This window comes from Oryctolagus cuniculus, chromosome 3, assembly GCF_051225735.1.
Source record: "Oryctolagus cuniculus isolate XC-2025 breed Fujian yellow rabbit chromosome 3, ASM5122573v1, whole genome shotgun sequence".
NCBI lineage: Eukaryota > Metazoa > Chordata > Mammalia > Lagomorpha > Leporidae > Oryctolagus > Oryctolagus cuniculus.
This window is the reverse complement of record NC_142869.1, coordinates 104337875-104357285: the sequence shown is the minus strand read 5'-3', so window position 1 is coordinate 104357285 and position 19411 is coordinate 104337875. Positions and strand designations below refer to the sequence as shown.

The window sequence follows — 19411 nt, the reverse complement described above, 5'->3', positions numbered from 1 at the left end:
ATGTTCATTTTAACCTAAAATAGATTTAACACCATGAATAAAATATTTTTAGAATATATACTTTATAAGGTGCTTTAAAAATACCAAACTCAAAGGGGCAATAATGAAAAATGACATGCAATTAAAAGTAAAGCTGGATTCATTCAATATGATAAGTGCAACAAATGATAAAACAGACACTTGAATCAGTAGAAGACAAGGTTGAGAAATGGTCCCACATCACCATGTAATAAAGAGATGAAAATAAACGTAATTCAGTTTAATTTCTATCAACAGTTAATGAAATGGAGTGCCAGGTATGTGCTGAACACTGTTTTCAATGATAAAGAGCTTTATCCTCTAGTGCTCTGTTTTCTTGAAGAAAGTGGGGTTATTTAATGCAGTGTTTGGTAACTGTTGTAATAGGAATCAAGGAGGTGGGAGTAGAAGTACCATTTGTTTTTCCTGAGGAAGTGATGTTAAATTGAGATTTAGCAGGAGTTAGGTAGCTTAGTTGGTAGTGTCATCCAACCTGTTAGTAATATCCCAGAGTGTGACTAAGGTTCATATGCAATATTTATGGTAATGTATGTGAATATGGCATATCTTAATGTGTAAAGGGAAACGAACAGTTGTAGACCCATAAGCCAGGGTCGTATTTTTGTAGGCCTTTTTAAAGGACTGAGACAACCTATGAACATAGAAGAATTTTTTTTTTTTTTTTGGACAGGCAGAGTGGACAGTGAGAGAGAGAGACAGAGAGAAAGGTCTTCCTTTTTCCGTTGGTTTACCCCCCAATGGCTGCTGCAGCCTGCGCAGCCACGGCTGGCGAACCGCGCTGATCTGAAGCCAGAAGCCAGGTGCTTCTCCTGGTCTCCCATGCAGGTACAGGGCACAAGCACTTGAAACATCCTCCACTCCACTCCCGGGCTACAGCAGAGAGCTGGACTGGAAGAGGAGCAACCGGGACAGAATCCGGCGCCCCAACCAGAACTATAACCCGGTGTGCCAGCGCCGCAGGTGGAAGATTAGCCTAGTGAGCTGCGGCGCCGGCCAACATAGAAGAATTTTAAACATGGATTTGTCATAAGCATCAAGAATCTTAAGTCTTCACATAGATAGTAGGGAGTTAGAGGAGAGGATTGTGAAACCCTTCTTAGAAGGTAAAGGATGTACATTGATCCGTACTGGGATGGATTAGAGGGGGGGAATTTAAGAAGAAATATTAAAAGGACTTAACAGTAAATTGCATATAGTAGAAGTGAGACTCGCAGGTTTTGCATTTGTGTAATCATGGGAGGGAAATAGCATTTGGTGATATAGGCATCCCAAGAATTTTCTAAGAAATACTTTTTTGGTTTGGAGTTTGTTGAGCTTAAGGTTGCTATGGGACATTTTTTGATAGGTGAATCTTTTTTTTTTTTTTTTTTTTTGACAGGCAGAGTGGACAGTGAGAGACACAGAGAGAAAGGTCTTCCTTTGCCATTGGTTCACCCTCCAATGGCCGCCGCGGCCGGCGCGCTGTGGCCTGTGCACCACGCTGATCCGATGGCAGGAGCCAGGTACTTCTCCTGGTCTCCCATGGGGTGCAGGGCCCAAGCACTTGGGCCATCCTCCACTGCACTCCGTGGCTACAGCAGAGAGCTGGCCTGGAAGAGGGGCAACCAGGACAGAATCCGGCACCCCGACCGGGACTAGAACCCGGTGTGCCGGCGCCGCAAGGCGGAGGATTAGCCTAGTGGGCCGCGGCGCCGGCCAATAGGTGAATCTTAAGTGTGAGTGTGATCCCAGTTCTAATGTCAGGAATCACCAGTGTAGAGATAATTAGTGTTGTGTGGGCTGAGGACAGGGAAAATCAGGGCAGAAACAGACAGAGAGAAGAGCCAAAAAAAAGATGAATACTCAGATAAAAGAAAAGTATCATTCTAAGAAGTTGGAGAAGAGAGTTTCAAGAGAAGAAATGGTCAATAATAAGACATGCTGCTGAGTAGCCAAATATAAAATAGGTTGGCCAAGTATAAAGCATGGGGCACATGAGATCTTAAGAGAGAAAATGGGGGCCAGGGCTGTGGCGTAGTGGGTAAAGCCACTTTCTGTGGTGCAGGCATCCCATGTAGGCATGGGTTTGAGTCCCAGCTGCTGCACTCCTGATCCAGCTCTCTGCTACGGCCTGGGAAAGCAGTGTAGGATGGCTCAAGTGCCTGGGCTCCTGCACCCCTGTGGGAGACTCAGAGGAAGCTCCTGGCTCCTGGCTTCGGATTGGTCCATCTCTGGCCATTGCGGCCATTTGGGGAGTGAGCCAGCGGATGCCTCTGCTTCTGCTTCTGCCTCTCTCTGGTTCTGCTTTACAAATAAATATTAAAAAAAAATGTACTGGTTCTGCTTTACAAATAAATATTTAAAAAAATGTAGGCATGAGATGGAATTTAACTTGGGTTTCTTTTGATTTGTTTTTCCTTTTTTGGTGGGCAGTACGAGTATGTTATAGTGATGATAAGACATCAGAAAGCAGAATGTAGATGGGTTACTGAGAAGATAAGAGGAATGGAATCAGATGCCAGACAGGGAGATTCCCATACAGTAGAGGGAGAAATGCATGGATGCAGAATCAGGTTTGTTTTTGTTTCTGGTCTGAGAGTCAATATACTCACTTTATATCCTGTGTTCCATGGAAGCTTGTCTGTTCAGAGAAAAGGGAGTAGATGTTAGGTTTAGAGCAGTCATCAGCAAATTTATTTAGTAAAGGACTAGATCGTAGGTATTTTACCACTTTGCTGACCCTTGGATCCCTGCCCCCTACTTCAGTGTGCCATTGTAGCATGAAGCAGCCACAGCCAGCAGGTAAACAAATGAGTGTGGCTGTGTTGCATTACAACTATTTCTGAAAGCAGGATGATGGCCAGATTTGATCCCTGTGCCTTAGTTTGCCAAGTTGAAAGGTTTGAGGAGAGCAAAGGGGCTTTGAAATAAATGATGTGGATAAAGAAACATTGGTGGCTCAATTGAAGCTGTAAGCCATGAGCTTAAGAGAAGAGCTGGGATTCAATGTTTGCATAACTGATGTTGCCAAAGAAGTAAGTGGAATAGAAGCAGTGATTAATGATACCAGAAAATAATTTTTTTCCAAAAAAATTTTTACAAATGAGAATTTTCATAATGTACCAGGTGGAATCCATGAATCAATATTCAAACCTTAACATAGTGGGTGACTCTTAAATTAGAATGATACGTAATGTGAACACCCTAAAATTTAAAAGTTCTATTTCTCTGACAGCACTTTTTTTTATCTCTGAAATTTCCTTTATTAAAAAAATTTGAAATTTAATTATGGGCCATCTACAGTCTCAATAAGCTAGTGTTTTTTTCTTACTCTTCATTAACTTTTTTTTAAAAGATTTATTTTATTTATTTGAAAGAGAGTTACAGAGAGGTAGAGAGAGAGAGGTCCTCCATCCTCTGGTTCACTCCCCAGATGGCCGCAACAGCTGGAGCAGCGCTGATCTGAAGTCAGGAGCCAGGAGCCTCCTCCGTGTCTCCCAGGTAGGTGCAGGGGCCCAAGGACATAGGCCATCTTCTACTGCTTTCCCAGGCCACAGCAGAGAGTTGGATTGGAAGAGGAGCAACCGGGACTGGAACTGGCACCCATATGGGTTGCCAGCACTTCAGGCGAGGGCTTTAACCCATTGCGCCACAGTGCCGGTCCCCATTAACTGTTTCCAATACAGTATATAATACTTAAAACTTTTATAGATACCTTGTTTTTTTAAAGATTTATTTTATTTATTTGAAAGAGAGAGGTAGAAACAGAGAGAGGTCTTGCGTCTGCTCATTTCATTCCTGCAGCAGCTGGAGCTGAGCTGATCCGAAGCCAGGAGTCAGGCGCTTCTTTCAGGTCTTCCACAGGGGTGTATGTGCCCAAGCACTTGGGCCATCTTCCACTGCTTTCCCAGGCCATAGCAGAGAGCTGGAAGTGGAGCAGCCAGGACTAGAACTCGGCGCCCATATGGGATGCCAGAGCTTCAGGCCAGGGCTTTAACCCACTGGCACCACAGCGCTGACCCCTAGACACCTTATTAAAATGATTGAAGGTGTCTAAAATATCATTAGTGGGTAAAATATTAACCACAAAAAATAACACTAGTATTTTTGAGACTTTTTTTTCCCTAACTAGGTAGCACAGATATAATGACACTTTAACCTTGTTGTTTTACAACATCAATAATAATAAATGCAAGAAGCACAGAAAAGAAAATCAGGATTTCAGGAGAAAGGTCTAAACACTTGAATTTTGGGTGCCTCAAACACAAAAGGGTTTACAGTGCTTACAAGCACTGTCATTTTCATCGTTTAAGTAATTCAGGTCTTTATTTCATTTCTAATTTTATCTAGAAATAAAAATTCATTATATAATGTATAACTACAGAAAAAAAAAACTAGAGTAAGTTAAATTTCCCTGCCATTTTTCCATAAATGTCCCTATTCTTTACTTTGGATTTCCTTTGAGGTTTTCTGCCTTCACCTCCTTTCATAGAGATGACCATGTTTCTGCATGTAGCACATACTGAAGCATCATTTGTAAGACTGGATGAAAGGTGACAGATTTCTTTTTCTACCCAAAGAAACTGTTTATTTAATGAGTACAGATTTCATAAGTACAACTTCAGGAATATAGTGATTCTTCAGGTCTTACCCACCCTCCCACCCCCACTCCCACCCCACCTCCTCCTCCCTCTCCCATTCTCAGTCACATTCTCCATTAAGGAAAAGAAAAAAAAAATACAGTTCATCCAGAGTCAAGACAAGGGCTATTCAAGTCATTGCTTTTCAAAGTGTCAGTTTCACTACTACAGATTGCCTTTTAAGTGCGCTATTAGTTATCACAGGTCAGGGAAAGGTATTTGTCCCTTTGGGACTGGATTATTTCACTAACTGATGTTTTCCAGATTCATTCATTTTTTTGCAAGTGACTGGATTTCTTTTTTTTTAACCATGGTGTACATATCCTATAATTTCTTTATCCATTCTTCAGTTCAAGGGCATTTAGGTTGATTCCATATCTTAGCTATTGTGAATTGAGCTGCAATAAACATGGGGATGCAGATAGCTCTTTTGTTTACTGATTTAATTTCCCTTGGGTAAATTTTCCTATATTCAGGTTTCTGAGGTTTCTCCCAACTGATTTCCATAGTGGTTTTACCAGTTTACATTCCCAACAACATTGGACTAGGGTAACTTTTTCCCCACATCCTCTCCAGCATTTATTGTTTGTTAATTTCTGTATGAAAGCCATTCTAACCAGGGTGAGGTGAAACCTCATTGTGTTTTAAATTTGCATTTCCTTTATAGCTAGTGATCCTGACAATTTTTTCATGTGACTGTTGGCCACTTGGATTTTTTTTTTTTTTTTTTTTTGACAGGCAGAGTTAGAACGGTCTTTCTTCTGTTGGTTCACCCCCCAAACGGCTGCTACGGCCGGTGCACTGCACTGACCCAAAACCAGGAGGCAGGTGCTTCCTCCTGGTCTTCCATGTGGGTGCAGGGGCCCAAGCACTTGGGCCATCCTCCACTGCCTTCCCGTGCCACAGCAGAGAGCTGGACTGGAAGAGGAGCAACCGGGACTAGAACCCGGCACCCTTTTGGGATGCTGGCTCCGAAGGCAGAGGATTAACCAAGTGAGCCACAGCGCCGGCCCCTGTATTTCTTTTGAAAAATGTCTATTTAGGTCTTGGCCCATTTCTTAACTGAGTTGTTTGTTTTGTTCTTGTGGAGTTTCTTAATCTCTTTGTAGATTCTGGTTATTAATCCTTTATCAGTTGCATTGTTTGCAAATAATTTCTCCCATTCTGTTGGTTGCCTCTTCACTTTCCTGAGTGTTTTTTTGCAGTACAGAAGTTTCTCAATTTGATGTAATCCCATTGTTGATTTTGGCTTTGATTGCCTGTGCTTCTGGGGTCTTTTCTAAGAAATCTTTGCCTGTGCCAATATCTTGCAGGGTTTCCCCAATGTTCTCTAGTAATTTGATGTTATCAAGTCATAGATTTAGGTCTTTACTCCATTATGAATTAATTTTTGTGTAAGGGGTAAGGTAGGGGTCCTGCTTCATACTCTTTGATGTGGAAATCCAGTTTTCCCAGCACCATTTGTTGAAGAGATTGTTCTTGCTCCAGGGATTGGTTTTAAGACCTTGGGAATATAAATTGGTTGTAGATACTTGGCTTGATTTCTGGCATTTCTATTCTATTCCATTGGTCTTTCCATCTGTTTTTGTAGCAGTACCAGACTGTTTTGATTATAACTGCCTTGTAGTATGTCTTGAAATCTGATATTGTGATACCTCCAGCTTTGTTTTTGTTGTATAAGATTGCTTTAGTATTCGAGTTCTCCTGTGTTTCTGTATGAATTTCAGCATTGTTTTTTATAGATCCAAGAAGAACGTCTTTGGTATTTTGATTGGTGCATTGAATCTGTAAATTGCTTTTGGGAGAATGGACATTTTGATGATGTTGATTCTTCCAGTCCATGAACAGGAAGAGTTTTCCATTTTTTTGTGTGTGTCTTCTATTTCTTTCTTTAATGTTTTGTAATTCTCATTGTAGAGATCTTTGACATCCTTGGTTAAATTTATTCCAAAGTATTTGATTTTTTTTTGTGGCTTTCGTGAATGGGATGGATCTTTTTCAGCCATGGCATTGTCTGTGTATACAAAGGCTGTTGATTTTTGTATAATGACTTTATATCCTGTTACTTTACCAAACTCTCTATGAGTTCCAGTAGTCTCTTGGTGGAGACTTTTGGATCCCTTATATATATAATCATGTCATCTGAAAATAGGGGTAGTTTGACTTCCTCCTTCCCAATTTGAATCTCTTTGATTTCTTTTTTCTAATGGCTCTGGCTAAAACTTCCAGTACTAAATTGAATAGCAATGGGAAGAGTGAGCATCCTTGTTTGATTCCGGATCTCAGTGGGAATGCTTCCAAATTTTCCCCATTCAATAGGATGCTGGCTGTGGGTTTGTCATAAATTTCCTTGATTGTGTCGAGGAATGTTCGTTCTATACCCAGTTTGCTCAGAGTTTTTATCATGAAAGGGTGTTGTATTTTATGAAATGCTTTCTCTGCATTTATAGAGATGATCATATGATTTTTGTTCTGTAGTTTGTGTCGCTCCCCCATTTGCAGAGGAACGACACAGAACCCTGCGTTGTTCTTTTGTCTGCTTGGCCCTTCCCGAGTTTGCTGCTGGTCCTTCCCGGGTTGGCTGCCGACCCCTCCACCTCCATGGAGGGGCGGCTCCCCCTGCCACTTTCCCCACTTCCGCGGGGGAGCGGCACACCGCCGGCCGGCTCTCTTGGGGGCTGCTCAGATGTTATCCGGATGTTCCTGGTGCATGTTGTCTCTCTCCTCCTTTATAGTCCTCTTCCACCAATCCCAACTCTGCTACCCACACGCCAAGCACGCTGCTCTCCTCCAATCAGGAGCAAGATCAGCTCCTGCAGTTTATTGGTCGAACTGGAGGCAGCTGCGCAGAAGCTGTTTACTCCTCTCCCAGCGTCATATTGTGGGAGAGCAGATGCATAGAATAAGTCTTAATTCCAGTAACTTAGTCTAGTCCGAGTTGCTCCTCACAGTTTGTTAATGTGATGTATCACATTGATTGATTTGTGAATACTGAACCCTCCTTGCATACTAGGGATAAATCCCACCTGGACCTTGTGAATGATCTCTCAGATGTATTGTGGGATTCGATTGGCCAGAATTTTGTTGAGGATTTTTGCATCTATGTTCATCAGGGAAACTGGTTTGTAGTTCTACTTGTTTATTGTATCTTCTTCAGTTTTAGGAATTAAGGTGATGCTGGCTTCATTGAAAGAATTTGTGAGGATCCCCTCCCTTTCAGTTGTTTTGAATAACTTGAAAAGAATTGGAGTTAGTTCTTCTTTAAATGTCTGGTAGAATTCAGCAGTGATGCCATCCGGTCCTGGGCTTTACTTTGTTGGGAGGGTATTTATTACTGACTCAATTTCTGTCTTGATAATGGGTCCTGTTAGGTTTTCTACGTCTTTATGGCTCAATTTAGGTAGTTTGTATGTGTTCTGGAATCTATCCATTTCTTCTAGGTTTCTCAGTTTGTTGGCATACAGCTCTTTGTAGTAATTTCTGATGATTCTTTTTATTTCTGTGGGATCTGTTGTTACATTTCCTTTTCATCTCTAATTTTATTTCTTTGGGTCTTCTCTCTCCTTTTTTTGCTTAGTTGGACCAATGGTTTGCCAATTTTATTTACTTTTTCGAAGAAATAGCTCTTCATTTTGCTGATCTTTTGCTTTTTTTGATGAAATTTTGTTGATTTCTTTTCTAATTTTAATTCTTTCTTTTTTCCCAGTAGTTTTGGTTTTGGTTTGCTGTTGTTTTTCTAGATCCTTGAGATGCATTAATAGCTCATTTATTTGGTGCCTTTCCAATTTCTTGATGTAGGTACCAGTTATGATAAACTTTCATCTTAACACTGCTTTTGATGTATCCCATAAGTTTTGATATGTTTTGTTGTTATCTTCATTTGTTTCCAGAAATTTTTTAGTTTCTCTTTTGATTTCTTCTTTTCAAGAGCATGTTGTTGAGTCTCCATGTTTGCATATGTTCTGCAGATCCTTGAGTTGTTTATTTCCAGCTTGATTGCATCGTGGTCAGAGAAGATGTATGGTATGATTTCAGGTTTTTTTTTTTTTTTTTTTTTTTTTTATGCTGAGACTTGTTTTATGGCCTAGCATGTAGTCAATCTTAGAGAAGGTTCCATGTACAGGTGAGAAGACTGTGTATTCTGCAACTGTAGGATGAAAAGTTTTTTAGATATGTTAGGTCCATTTGGTCTGTAGTATTGAATAACTCTGCTGTTTCCTTACTGATTTTCTGTTTGGTTGATCTGTCCATTGCTGAAAGTGGAGTATTGAAATCCCCCATTACTATTATATCTGAGTCCGTATCTCCCTTTAGATCCCTTAATATTTCTTTTCAATAGCCAGGTGCCCTGTAATTAGGTGTATATACATTTATAATTGTCACCTCTTCCTGTTGAATTGATCCCTTAATCACTACATAGTGTCCTTCTTTGTTTCTTTTAACAGTTTTGGGTTAAAGTCTGTTTTGTCTGATTTTAGGGTGACTCACTAGCTCCGTTTTTGTTTCTGTTAGCATGGAATATCTTCTTATCTTTTCACTTTCAGTCTGCATGCATCTTAATTGATGAGATGTGTTTCTTTCACACAGCAAATAGATGGGTTTTGTTTTGTTTTTTTTAATCCATTCAGCCAGTGTTTGTCTTTTAACTGTAGAGTCAAGGCCATTTACATTCAAGGTGACTATTGATAAGTAATGACTTTGTCCTGCCATTTTCCCATAAATATTCCTACTTTTTACTATGGATTTCCTTTGTACTTTTACTGAGAGCTTTCCTTCCTTTACTATCGTCCATACTGATGACCATGTTTCCGTGTTTCTGTGTACAACATATCCTTAAACATCTTCTGGAGGGGTGGTGACAAATTCTTTCAGTTTCTTTTTGTTATGGGATATCTTTATTTCACCTTCATTCATAAGTGAGAGCTTTGCAGCGTACAGTATTCTGGGTTAACATTTTTTTTTCTCTTAAGACTTGGAATAATATATCTCTCCATTCTCTCCGAGCCTGTACGGTTTCTGATGAGAAGTCCACTGTGAGTCTAATTGGAGATCCTCTGGAAGTAATCCTCTGTTTCTCTTGAGCACATTTTATAATCTTTTCTTTATGTGTTATTGTAGAGAGTTTGACTACAATATGTTGTGGTGAAGATCTTTTCGAGTCATATCTATTAGCAGTTTTTTGTGCTTCCTGTACTTGACATCCCTTTCTTTCTCCAAATTAGGGAAGTTTCCTATAATTATTTCACTAAAAAGGCCTTCTAATCCATTCTCTCTTTCCATGCCTTTTAGGAACTCCTCTAAGACCTGTATGTTGGGTTGCTTGATGGTATTCCATATATCTGCAACACTGTTTTGTAGTTTTCTAATTTCTTCTTTTTTTTTTTGGTTTGACAATAAAATTTCCAAGATTTCTCTTCTAACTTGTGTATTCTTTGTTTTGCTGTTGTTAAGGCTTTCCACCACATTTTTATTTTCTATTGAATTCTTCATTTCCAATATTTCATTTTGATTTCTGTTTTATGGTAATTTTATTTTATTTTTATTTATTTGCATGCATTTCATAAATACAACCTTAGGAACATAATAATTCTTCCCACCGTACCTACCTTCCCACCTACACTCCTACCCCTCCTCTTCCCTCTCCTGTTCCCAGTCTTGTTTTTACTTCATTTAACTTTATACACATAAGAATAATTCTATTCTAGGTAAAGAGCTCAGCACTTTTATGAGGGAGGAAAAAAAAAAGAGAGAGAAAGAAAAAAAAGCAAAAAAAACTAAAAAAGCATAAAAAAAAAAAAAACCACCAAAAACCAAGAACAAGACCCATGCCACAGCTCACTAGGCTAATCCTCCGCCTGCAGCACCGGCACCCTGGGTTCTAGTCCTGGTCAGGGCGCCGGATTCTGTCCCGGTTGCTCCTCTTCCAGTCTAGCTCTCTGCTGTGGCCCGGGAGTGCAGTGGAGGATGGACCAAGTCCTTGGGCCCTGCACATGCATGGGAGACCAGGATAAGTACCTGGCCACTGGCTTTTGATTGGCGCAGCATGCAGGCTGCAGTGTGCGGGCCACAGCAGCCATTTTGGGGGTGAACCAACAGAAGGGAAGACCTTTCTCTCCGTCTCTCTCTTTCTCACTGTCTAAATCTGCCTGTCCAAAAAAAAAAAAAAAAAAAAAAAAAAGAAGAAGAAGAAGAAAAAAAACAAGAACAAAAGCTGTTCCTCAGCAGTCCAGACAAGGGCTGTTCAAAGTCTTCACATCTCAATAATAATTTTGTAATAATTTTGCTTTTTTTTAAACTTTATTATCTTTAAAGATGAACTCAAGAATGATACATCTTTTGGGAGCACTTAGACATAACTGTAATTTGTGTGACATAAGAATATCTTCCACTTAATACACTAAAATGAAGTAATTCTTTGAGGATGAGTTTTACTATTAAGTCTCAATACAACTCTTTGAGGACAGAGGTCCTGCATGGTAAGTTGTTGCACAGTGACTCCTGTTGTTTGTTTAACAATTAACACTCACGACATCAGTGATCACTCGAGACTCTTGACAGGAACTGTCCAGGCTATGGAATCCTTTTGAATCCACAAACTCCTTCAGTATTTTCACAAGCCCATAGGCAAAGTGGAAGCTCTTTCCTCCCTTCAGAGGATTTCTCTTTAAAATCTCAATTTCATGGCAAAAATGTTCATTCATGACATATATGAATGTCTTAAATTTGTGAATTTGCTTCTGATTACTTCTAAGTAATTCTGTGATCAATTTTTCGAATTCTGTTTCCTGCATTTCTTTTATCTCTTCATTTTCACATTCTAATATTGAAGTGTTATTGTGTTCCTTTAGAGGTATCATGTTGTCTTCCTTATTTTTGTTTCTTGAGTTGCTGTGTTTATTTCTGGTGCATTTGTGGAGATACTTGTCCCCCCACCCCCACCCCCGTGATGGCTTTTATGTTGGGACTAACTATGCCTCTGTGGATTAGTGGTATGTCTGTTCTCTCAGTAAATACCCTGAGGCCTGCCCTGGGAGTGGCCAGGAAGCACTGTTCAGTGCTCCGTGGGGTAAGGGGAGTGTCCAAGGTGATACCCAAAATGGGCATGGTAAATCTCTTCTTCTTTTTTTTTTTTTTCTTTTTTTCTTTTGTTTAATCAGAGGGGAGGATTAATCAGCTCTTCCGGCATAGTCTCTTGCTCACCCCCTCTCCCCCAAAGAGGCCAATACCTGGTTGCTAGCTCCAGTGAGTATAATATTCTTTTACACTGCCACAAGAACCACACAAAGGATCTGTGCAGTCCTCACTGTGAGCATGACTCTGGCAGCAATGACCCTCACCAGGGAATCAGGGAGCCCCAGCGTGTGGAGCTGCCCATGGTGACAGCCCAAAGACCCAGCCGCACCCTGTGCCTTCACATGCAGGCACAGTGCATTCAGTCAGAAGTGCCCAACCCCTGTCAAATCTCCCAGCCAGATTCAGGCATCTCTGCTCAGCTGGTTGCAGGGCACATGAACACAACCTGGCGCCTACCCTCTCTTGGCTAGTTACAAGACAAAGGTGCTGGGTAGAGAAAGAAATATGCTCCCTTTTGTTTTCCCTCTAAGTTGTCAGGTACACTGTCCCTCACAGGGCTCCAAGCGCGACTCACACCAGGCTGTTCTGCAGCTTTATCGCCAGTGCCTTGTGCTGCTACAGGCTGGTCTCACCTCATTCTCCAAAGCTGTTGCTGAGGCTCTTGGCTGCTGGGGTCCTGAGTTGTGTGTGTCCAGACCCTTCATGTAGATCCACAGTGTCCCTCTAATCTTCCATTTTCTAATTCTTCCCTGAGATGGAACTGTCTCCATATTTTTTTGTTTGTTTGTTTTAACTATTTTTCCCTAGACTAGAGCAGAAAGCTCCCTGCCTATTTTGCCATCCTTGTGTCTCCCACTGATCTCAAGCAGCATCTTAACTGCATTGACAGTACTCTTCTCTAAATGAAATAAAATTTTTTTTAACTTAAGGAGCCATAGCTATTTAGCACTTCATTTCTGAAGTTAACATTGAAATTATACAGAAGTAATTTTTAGGTATATTAGCCAGAAAGCATAAGGAATCCCATCAGTTGAAGCTTAGGAGGTTGAAAACTTGACACTGAAAATAAAACTGTTAGAAGGCAGTGTAATTTATTATAACATTGTTTATACATACAAATGTAAAAGACAACATGGTCATCTGTTGCATGTAAAAGAGGGGATCTGAGTTAGGGAAGAAAAAGTGCAGATTCTTCCTCTACCATACATAAAAATTAAAAAAAATTCTTCCTGTTTTTTAAACACTGAGTCATAAATAATTATCAGATTACCTCCAGAAGAGGCCTTAAAGTAGGATGACTTTATATCAGAATTGTTTTAAATGTTCTAGGCACCGATAATTGCCATGATGAGTTAAATAAGGATGTTTAATCTGGTATTTTTAATCATGCTAGTATAAGCCATGTAACCTTTAAAACTCCTTAAAAATAATACATGGAAGATACTACATATATGAAGGTATTACTGCAGTTCCTTAGGGGGAAGCAATCACCTGGAAAGGAGCAGTTGCCAGTCCCTTTCCTCAGTTTGAGTCTATAATACCAAAACAGTGAAACTCACAGGTCTGAATGTGAAAACTCTAATTAAAATGCTAATAGCTGGACGTCAGCAAAGGAAGGAAAAACCAAATGACCAAAAGGTTAACCTAGGAACCTGAGGATGTTTCAATATTAAGAATATTGGCTTTAGGGCCTCCTCGTGCTTACCACAGGCTGTGTTCTTAACACTGTATGTAGAAAGAGGAAGCAGAGTAGACCTTCCCCATATACACCTCAGCTCGGCTCTCATTCCTGCTTGTGAATGGGGGGACATGGAGTTTAGGAAAATGGGGGGTGGGCTTTAAAACACTATTAAAATAAGCTATAAGCTGTGGTGATCTGATTGCCTTCTACTGAATTCCACATCCACTTTAAGTATGGGAAGAAATTCTTCATGTATCATAGAAGTTATCACTCTAATCTCAGTAACTGAAAATGTCATAATTGTAACAAACTAGAGGTGGTTCTATTCAAATCAAGACTAAGGAAAAGTGGCACAGTAGGTTAATCTACCCCTGGACACCTGCAACCCAGAGTACCTGGTTCAAGTTCTGGTCACTGCATTTCTGATCCAGCTTCCTACTGATGCACATCCTTGGATGTAGCAAGTGACAATTCAAGAATTTGGCATCTGGGGCCGGTGTTGTGGCATAGTGAGTATTGCTGCCTGCAATGCCAGCATCCCATATGGGCACCGGTTTGAGTCCCGCTTGCTCCACTTCCAGTCCAGCTCCTTGCTAATGCACCTGGAAAAGCAGCAGAAGGTAGTTCAAGTGCTGGGCCTCTGCACGCATGTGGGAGACCCAGAAGAAACTCCTGACTCTTGGATTCGGTTTAACCCAGCCCTAACCATTGCAGCCATTTGGGGAGTGAACCAGTGGATGGAAGAGCTCTCTGTGTCTCTCCCTCTATAACTCTGCCTTTCAAAAAAGTGAAATAAATCTTTTATAAAAAAGAACTTGGATCCCTGTCACCCACGTGAGAGATCCAGAATGAGTTCCAGACTCTTGCCTTCAGCCTGGCCCAGTCCTGTTTGTTTTGGGTAGCTGAGGAGTGAACCAGTGGATGGAAGATTTTTCTATCCTTTCCTCCCTTGCCCTTTCAAGTAAATTAAACATGTATTACAAAAATACTAAGAACAAAACACAAGGAGGTTGATAATGTGCTTATTATTTAAATTAGTCTAGAAATTGTAATATATGAAATGCATATGAAGCAAGTAACATAAATATGGGAAAGGAACATTTGGAAATTATGTATGTTTATTTCCCTAGGAGACTCAAATTAAATTTAGAATTAATGCTAGTTTGGTGTAATGACTAGGAAGATCTAGAGACAATTTACAAGGTAAATGTACTGGCAGAAACTGTTTATGGGAGATAAGATCCCAATTGCTATATCAAATAATAAAATGGAAAATGTGTAGGGAATGATCTTGGATTGAGATGTATGGAATCTGCAGGGGAAGCCTACAAAATTATACTAAAAGCAAAATGAGTTCTACATACCATAGAAAGATAAAACATATGTACCAATATTTAATTAAAAATATGCATGAGGAAATTAACATTAGCAGGTATTTGGCCTAATGTTTAGAATACTGGTCAGGACACTGGCATCCCATATCAGAGTGCCTGGGTTCAAATCCCAGTGCATCCTCCAATTTCAGCTTCCTGCTAGTGTGCATCCAACAAGTGATAACATCTTTCAGGTAGTAGCACAAGTAGTTAAGTCCCTATCACCCATGTGGGAGAGCTGGATTCAGTTCCCTGCTCCCAGCATCTTTGGCCTGACCCAGTCCTGGTCATTGTTGACATTTGGAGAGTGAACCAACAGATGGGAGCTCTAAGTCTCTCAAATAAATAAGATTTTTTTTTTAATTTGTCTTCAGCTTATGTACAGAGGATCATTTATTCTAATGTTCTGCATTTTACAAGATTTTCAGAAAAAAAGGTATTACATTAAACAAGAAAAAATATTTTAAAACAAATACTAAGAAAATAAAAATTTTTTGAATACCTTTTTAAAAATAAATTAATTATTTGAAAAACAGAGTTAGAGGGAGAGACAGAGAAAGAGAACTTCCATATGCTAGTTTACTCCCCAAATGGCTTGGGGGAGTGAGAAAGGGACAGGCCAAAGCCAGGAGCCAGGAGCTTCCTCCAGGTCTCCCACATGGTTGCAGGGGCCCAAGCACTTGGGCCATTGTCCACTGATTTCCCAGACACATTAGCAGGGAGCTGGATTGGGAGTAGAATAGCCGGGATTTGAACCAGTGACTGTATGGGATGCAGGAGACATACACTGCTCTCAACTACTGCTTCACTCCCCAAATTCCTGCGACAGCCAGGGCTGGGCAAAAGCAAAGCCGAAAGCCAGAAACTGAATCCAGATCTACACAGGAAGCTGGGATTAGGGTGGAGCCCAACTCAAACCCTCACTCTTTGATGTGTATATGGGCATAGGAAACACTATACCAATCTCCTGCCCCAGTACATTAATTTTTGAAAGTACAGGATTGATGATGGTGATAAAATTGAGAACAATAAATTAGACAAATGGCTATCCAGCTTGGGAAAGTTTTATTTATTTTTTTTCTCAAAGAAACCTTTTATTTAAGGAATACAAATTTCATAAGTACAACTTTGGGAATATAGTGATTCTTCCCACCATACCTACCCTCCCACACCCTCTCTCACCGTACCTCCTCCTCCCTCTCCCATGGGAAGGTTTTAATAAAGGCCATGTCGTTGATTTGCTTGTTTGTAGTTCACTATCAGCAGACCATCATTATAGATGAGACATCATCATTTGGAAGTAAAGTGGCATGTAATTGCTAGGATAAATGTATATTCTTATTATAAGACATTTTCCATAAAATGAATGATAGTTAAATGTCATATGTTTGTCCCAGTAATACTCAAGTTTAAAAGAACGTGGCATATCCAAATCTTGATCTGATCCATTCCTCTTGGGATTTAAGATTTTAGATTGAATAGGCCAGTGTTTCTTTTTAGTTACAATTATACTATTGAGCCCTTAGTGGATCCAAGATACTAGGAATTAACTATTAGTGTGTAACAACATGACTGATTTTTGTATATTGTATCCTTCAATTTCAATCAATTTGTTTATTCTAACAGCTTTTTGGTGGAATCTTTGGGGTTTTCTATATGTAAGATCATGTCATCTGTAAACAGTGACAATTTGACTTCCTCCTTTACAATGTAGTTGCCTTTCTTTCTCTTGCCTAATTTTTCTAGATGGGACTTCCACTACTATGTTGAATAGTGGCAAGAGTGGGCTTCCTTATCTTATTCCAGATCTTGGAAAGCTTTCAGCTTTTCTCCATTCAGTATGATATTAGCTGTTTGCTTGTTCTATATGGTCTTAATTATGTTGAGGTAATTTCTGCTGTACCTAATTTGATCAGAGTTTCTCGTGAAGGGATGTTGAATTTTATTAAATGCTTTTTCTTCATCTACTGAGGTAATTGATTTTTGCCCTTCATTTATTTGATGTGATATGTCAAATTAATTGATTTGCATTTGTTGAACCATCCCTGCATCCATGGGATGAGTCCCACTTGATCATGGTGAATGATCTTTTTAATGTGCTGTTGGATTTGGTTCACTAGTGTTTTGTTGAGGATTTTGACATCTGTGCCCTCCAGAAATACTGATCTGTAGTTTCCTTTTCTTTGTTGTGCCTTTGTCTGGTTTTGGTATCAAAATAATCCTGGCCACATGGAATGAATTTGGAAGAATTCCCTCTTCTATTTTGTTAAAGATAATTTAAAAAGGATTGGTGTTAAATATTCTTTAAATGTTTGATATAATTAATCAATAAAGCTATCTGGTTGTGGGCTTTTCTTTGATGTGAGATTTTTGTATTGCTGATTCAGTCATGTTATTTGTTAATGGTCTGTTTACATATTCTATTTCCTCATGATTCAACCTTGTTAAGGTGTATTTGTCCAAGAACTTGTCCATTTCTTCTAGGTTAGTGGGTGTGTTGCTATGTAATTGTTCAAATAATCTCAAACAATCCTTCATATTTCTGTGGTATCCATCATTTTCCTCTCAGATTCTGTATTTGAATCCTCTTTTTGTTGTGTGTGGTTATTCTATCGAAGGATTTATCAATTTTGTTTATAATTTCAAAGAGCCAGCACTGCTCCTCATTTCATTGCTGATTTATATTTTTTTCTTTATGTCATTTATTTATACTATGAATGTTATTATTTCTTTTCTTCTATGAACCTTGGATTTGACTTGTTTTTCTAGTTATGTAAGGTGCAGTGATTAAATTGTTTATTTGAGGTCTTTTTGCTTTTTGATGCAGGCATTGATTATTATAAAATTCCCTCTTCATACTGCTTTTGCTTTATCCTATAGGTGTTGGTATGTTGTGTTTCCATTTCATTAATTTCAAGAAATTCTTTAATGTTCTCCTTGATTTCTTTTTTGATCCATTAGTTGTCCAGGAGGAAGCTGTTTAATTTTCCTGTATTTGTGTAGTTCCTGAAGTTTTTCTTATTGCTGATTTCCATTTTTATTACATTGTAGTCAGAAAAGATACTTTATAATTTCTATTCTTTTAAGTTTGTTGAGACTTGATTTGTGATGGGCCATATGATCTTCCCTGTGCTATTGAATATAATATGTATTTTGCAGCTGTTGGTTGGTAAGCTTTATTGAAGTCTGTTAGTTCTAATTGATCTATGGTACCATTTAACTCTGCTCTTTCTTTGTTAATTTTCTGTCTGAATGATCTGTTTCTGAAAGTGGGGTGTTAAAGTCCCCTGCTATTACTGTGTTGAAATCTATGTTGATTGACATTTACTTGATATATTTGGATACTCCAACATTGGGTGTATATGCATTTATAAGTATTATTTCCTCGTGCTGAAGTGAGCCCTCTGTCATTTATGATGACCTTCCTGGTCCCTCTTTACTACTTTTGATTTTTATCTGATAGAGGTCTTCTGCTTCTTGTTTTCTTTTGGGTTCTGTTTGCATAGAATATCATGTTCCATCCTTTTGCTTTAAATCTGTATGTGGCCTTAGAGGTGAAGTGAGTTTCCTATAAGCAGCATATAGTTGAGTCTTTTTAAAAGAATCCATTTAGTCAAGTCTTTTCATTTTAGTCCACTGACATTTAAGTAAATTAGTAATAGCCAAGGTCTTACTTCCATTTTGATGATTGTTTTGTATTCTTATTGTAATCCCTTTCTCCCTTTATCACAATCTTCATTAAGTGAATTTCTTTAGTGATATACTTTGATTCTTGCCTACTATTTTTGATAAATCTATAGGTTTTTGCTTTGTGGTTACCATGAGGATTATAAAAAATTTTTTTGACTATGACAACATATAGTGAAATGATAACAATAAAGTTGGGAAGAGGGGCAAAAACCATAAGAAATTCTACACTTGCACTCCATTACTCCTCAAATTTTGAATTTATGATGTTATATTTGATCTCTGATATTACATATTTCTTAATATTTTAATGTGTTGATTATAATTTTTATGGTCTTCACACTAAAGATAAATGATTTACACACCATGTTCACAATATGAGGACATTCTAAATTTGTATAGTTACTCTGGTGAGTTTTCTTTTTTTTTTTTTTTTTTTTTTTTTTTTTTTTTTTTTTTTTGACAGGCAGAGTGGACAGTGAGAGAGAGAGACAGAGAGAAAGGTCTTCCTTTGCCATTGGTTCACCCTCCAATGGCCGCCACGGCCTGCGCACTGTGGCCGGCGCACCACGCTGATCCGATGGCAGGAGCCAGGAGCCAGGTGCTTTTCCTGGTCTCCCATGGGGTGCAGGGCCCAAGCACCTAGGCCATCCTCCACTGCACTCCCTGGCCACAGCAGAGAGCTGTCCTGGAAGAGGGGCAACCGGGACAGAATCCGGCGCCCCGACCGGGACTAGAACCCGGTGTGCCGGCGCCGCTAGGCGGAGGATTAGCCTAGTGAGCCACGGCGCCGGCCTTCTGGTGAGTTTTCTACCTTTTGATATTCTTACTCCAAAGCATCTTTCAGTTTTAAGAACTACGTTCAGCATTTCTTACAAGATAGATCTAGTAGTGATAAATTCTCCAAGCTTTTGTTTGTCTGGGAATGTCATAATTTT

At 39.4% G+C, this 19411-nt stretch overlaps 1 pseudogene; it reads left to right on the top strand.

Moving 5' to 3' along the window:
• Window positions 1–13420: 13420 nt before the first annotated feature.
• LOC127491919 (small nucleolar RNA SNORA51) lies at window positions 13421–13545 on the top strand (annotated as a pseudogene).
• The last annotated feature ends 5866 nt before the right edge of the window (window positions 13546–19411 follow it).